The following is a 4,921-nucleotide window of genomic DNA, read 5'->3' as shown; positions in this document are numbered from 1 at the left end:
GGGTGCCAGCCCGCGCAGCGTCCTCCTTTCCTCTTTGGTGCAAAGGGGGCAAGCGCAGCCGCGGAGTACCGAGGCATCAGGCAAAGGTTGCCATTTTGGTGCAACGAGACCAAGACTAGGAGGACTACGATACGGAGGTCATCGTGGAGCCCAGGACGGCGTCATCACCAGAGCTTTTCCCAGGCGAAGACTACTTTTGTCAGGATAGCTGATACTTGCTGTCCCCCTTTCAAATTAGCCCGCCATTGTTGGCACCCTTCCCGCTCAATATTTGGGAAGAGGACTAGGGCCTCTATAAATAGGACTAGCCACCCCCAGGGTAGGGGGGGATCGAGAATTGGCCAACCCAGAAACAAGCTGGGATCGAAAGCAGAGAGAGAGAGAGAGAGAGAGAGAGAAAGGTGACTAAACTCCTCCGAGTAGTTCATCGCCCCAGCCAAGAACAGACCCTCGCGAGGCTGTTCTTCCTTGTATTGTTCATCATCATCAGCCCAAGAGGCAATCCACCACACCACACACTAGAGTAGGGTATTACACCATAACGGTGGCCCAAACCAGTATAAACCCTGTGTCTCTTGTGTTATTCTTTCCGTAGTTTTAGATCCTAGCATGGCGGAGGGGTGCAGGTAGGTAGGAGGTGAAATCTCCACGCGCACCCTAGTGTTCGAACCTCAAGGGTCTGCCGGAACCCGAAATCCGACATTTGGCGCGCCAGGTAGGGGTGCGCCGGAATTCGTCTTCCACCGCCCCGTTCTCCTCCGACCATCACGCCCATGTCTGACGCTCGTCAGGCCCGCGCTGAGCACCGGGCCGCACTCGCTTCCTGCGTCGCCCAGACGGCCCCCGTCGGCGGGCATCCACGCCGTTCCCCGTCACCTGCCGTCAACGCCGCCACCGGCCCGGCGGGGGACAAGTGGCAAGCATCGTCCCAACATTCGTCCGTGCGGCAAGACGGCCGCACCGAAACTCCCTCGCTCACCCCAGATGGTTCTTCGTCCCGCGCGCTCCACGCACCCATGGAGGCTCGAGCTGCGCTCATCACGGCGAACGAGCTCCTGCGCTACCGTCCCGTCGACGACGCCTATGAAGAATGGCTCGACCGCGTCGCCGAGCTCGTCCGCGCCGCAGGGTGCTCTTCTGCGCCATCCGTTCCACTACACTGCACCCCGCCCCGCGCAGGCGACAAGGCTCCGGCGGTGCCCCGGCCGCCTCCTCCTCAAGAAGACGCCATGGCCCCAAGGCACCGGGCCCCTGGGCGGAACCCGCTCTGTCAGGTGCCAGCGCGGCAAGAGCAGAGCTGCCAAGAAGTCCCTCGCCCGCAAGAAGCTGCCCGGGCCCTCCCTGGTCCAGCACGTCGCGACCATGCTCCTGCTCCCGCGCGTCAAGACCCCGCGCTGCTCCTAGCTGCAGTGTGTGGGGACATGGAAGACCAAGCTCCCCGTCACCCGAGGCCTCCTGTGGCCACAGCAGGCTGCCGCGCCTTCACCACCGAGCTACGCAGCGTCGCGTGGCCCGGCAAGTTCAAGCCAGACTTGCCTCCTCGCTACGACGGCACGGCTGACCCTACAGAGTTCCTCCAGCTCTACGAGCTGGGCATCGAAGCTGCCAACGGAGACGAGAAGGTCATGGCGAACTAGTTCCCCATGGCACTCAAGGACGGGGCCTGCACCTGGCTCCTGAACCTGGCGCCAGGCACAATCTCCTCCTGGGACGAGATGCGCACCCGCTTCATCGCCAACTTCCAAGGCACTCGCGACCGGCCACCCGCCGTGAGCGACATGCGCCACATCAAGCAATAGCCCGGGGAAACCCTGCAGAAGTACATCCAGCACTTCAACAATGCACGCCTCAAGATTCCCAAGGTGACTGAGGAGGCCATCATCTCGGCCTTCTCCGACGGCGTGCGCGATGTCAAGATGAAGGAGGAGCTGGCGATGCATGAAGACCTGTGCACTTCCTTGGAGCTGTTCAACTTAGCAAACAAGTGCGCCAGGGCTGAGGAAGGGCGTCTCTCCCTCCTCGAGCTGCCTGCAGCAGACCCAGAAGAGAAGAAGCCCAAGGCCAAGGATGTGAAGTGCAAGGGGGCTGCCGTGCTCGCAGCGGAACCAGACACCAAGCGGGGCAGAGATCAGCCCGAACCTTCCAAGGGCAGCCGGTACTGTGTGTACCACGACCTCCACACTCACAACACCAACGAATGTTAAGAACTCTGAGCCATGCGAGAAGGAAGGATCGGTCGTCGCCCAGACCGCAGTGACCAGGGCTACGACCGAGGAGGAGGAAGAAACGCAGGACGCTGGGAAGACCGTGGCCCGCGCCAAGGGTGGCGTGACCAACCTCGCGAGGATCGCTGGCAAGACCCGCCTCGCGAGAGAGGATGGAGGGATCAGCCTCACGAGGGAGACTGGAGGGATCAGCCTCGCGAGGATCGCCCGCAAGGCAACGCAGGCCTCCCACCGATGCCGCCACAGCCAAGGAGAAACGAGGACCGCCACCAGGACAAGGAGGCTGGGGGCTTCCAGGAGCCGCGCGCAATCGCCTGCATCTTGGGCGGAGCACAAGCCCCCGCCTCTCAGTGCATCTTCAAGCAGTTCTCCCCAGGCTCGAAGCCACGCGCCCCCTCAGGTGGTCGGCGTGCGCCATCACGTTTAGCTCAGCGGATCAGCTCAAGTGTGCGGCTACAGCCGGAGTCCTCCCGATGCTTTGTTGCTTAATCATCAGCAACGTGGTGGTCACCAAGACCCTCATCGATGGAGGGGCAGGGCTCAGCGTCCTGTCCGTGGACACGTTCAACAACCTCCAAGTGCCCTACAGCCAGCTTCAGCCAACCAAGCCTTTCTCCGGTATCACCGACGGCTCCACGGTCCCGATTGGGCAGGTCCGCCTCCCTGTCACGTTCGGGGCACGCGACAACTACCGCACCGACCTCATCGACTTCGACGTCGCCCACATTCGCCTACCGTACAACGCCATCCTTGGGTACCCAGCACTGGCCAAGTTCATGGTCGTAACTCACCACGGCTACAACGTCCTCAAGATGCCAGGAAGCGGCGGAGTCATCGTGGTGCCCTATGAAGAGAAGGACGCGGTGTGTTCCCTGGAACGAGCCTTTCAGGCCGCGTCACTGGAAGACCTGGATCGTGGAAGCAGGAGGCCTCCCGAGACCGCCCCCAAGAAGAAGAAGACATCGTCTGGCCCAACCACTCAGGGGGCAAGCCCCTCTAGGCCCGCGCCTGCCCAGGGGGAACCTCCCTCCATCGCATAGGAAAGCGCACCCGGCGTCCTCCTCAAGCAGGGCTCGGGGGCTCTCCCCTGGAGGGCCGCCGACCTAGCTAGGGTCACGAGGGAGGCGCTTGGGCACCACATGGAGGCATGTTTGGAAGCACGTTTCCCTCCAGAAGGAGCAAGGCAAGGAGATCCAGACCCTCAGGAGTTCGTCAGCAAGGCCATTCAGGAGCTACAGGAGTCAAGAGTCATGAAAGGCGGCCGCCGCCTGCCAGCAGTGGCTCCCCATCCAGGCGAGGATGGTGGGCTGCGCGTCTGCATCGACATACTAGGGCTCAACCGAGTCGCCTCTCTGGAGCGCCTCTGTCCCTCGCGAGTGGGGCGCTGCGACGGCCCACCCCACAGCTACGTTCGCATGCCTTACGGCTTGCCGAACACGGCTGACGCATACCAGCGCCTCATGAGGGGCATCACGGAGGCACGAGAGCCCAGGCGTTCCGCTACCCTGGCAGGGGTGGAGATGGCCCGCGAGGAGCGGCCAGCGCCTCCGGAGCCTCCCGAGGCTCCTGGGCCTGGGGGCTCATGAGGATCGGCTTCCGCAGCCCACCGAGTCTGCTACACCAACACCCCTTCGTCTTCAGCGTCATCAGGTGACATCTTTCAAGTTTCACTTACGACTGGGAGCTCCCCTAGGGCTACATTATTCCCAGGCCGCGTGGGTCCATCCCTGCGGCGTGTATCCCCTTTATTCCATGTTGATAGCTTACCTTGTTGGGGGCGCCACCCGGGCTGCATCAACCCCAAGCCGCTCGAGCCAGGCCCAGAGGCACGTATCACATTTGCATTTATTTCCGGTTATGCGCTAGAACCACCATGCTCGATTATTTGATGCCGGTCCACGGCACCTCTTCTGCTCCATGCCGACCACTTGCACGTTAAAGGGGGGTACCTGAGCATCACGACTCAGGGCTCTTACGGGCTCTCCAGCCCTCACCCTCTGGCCTTGTCCATGGCATCGCGACCTGGCATACCAGCGACGGCTGAGACCAGCTCGAGGGCCGGGACCCGAGGACGTAGAGTGCCGACATCTAACCAAATTTGCAGGGACACATCACAAGATAAGGCTTAGTGCCAAGCGCAACCCGCCTAGAGGTAGGGCCCCGTGAGTCCCGTGCTGGCTCACGGGTGCCCAGATACACCTCGCCAGGCCCTACCGTGCCAGCCAAGTGTCAGGGCGGGGTTGTACACGCCCCGGGGGCTCCTCCCGGAGGGGGGCCCCCTCCCACGTATCAGTGGAACCACCATGCTCCGCGCTGGCTGACGACACTGCCGAGGAGCGGCTATGCCCGTACACATACGGTAGCACTATGCTCCGCACTGGTGATAAACAACTGAGGGTGGCCCCCGGGCCGCATCAACCTCAGGGATCCCAGTGCTCAGTGTCTAGCCTCATCGTAACGCCTCCCCTCGGGAGTTCCGCGCGAGGGGGCTGGGCACGGGGGCTGCACCTGGGTCACACCCAGCCGCACGTCGCCCAGCCAAGTCCCCCAGGACCTGGTTCGTCGCGCGGCTCTCCCTGAGCGGAGCCAAGGTACGATGGCCGTTTGAGCGTCAAGGGGGACTCCTGAGCATCGCGATTCAGGAGCCTAACTGGTCACGTAGCCCCTCACTCCATGGCCCCGTCCTGGTTTCCGGT

This window comes from Triticum dicoccoides, chromosome 3A (assembly GCF_002162155.2).
Source record: "Triticum dicoccoides isolate Atlit2015 ecotype Zavitan chromosome 3A, WEW_v2.0, whole genome shotgun sequence".
NCBI classification, from domain to species: Eukaryota; Viridiplantae; Streptophyta; class Magnoliopsida; order Poales; family Poaceae; genus Triticum; species Triticum dicoccoides.
The sequence above is the reverse complement of the archived record's forward strand: the minus strand, read 5'-3'. Positions refer to the sequence as shown.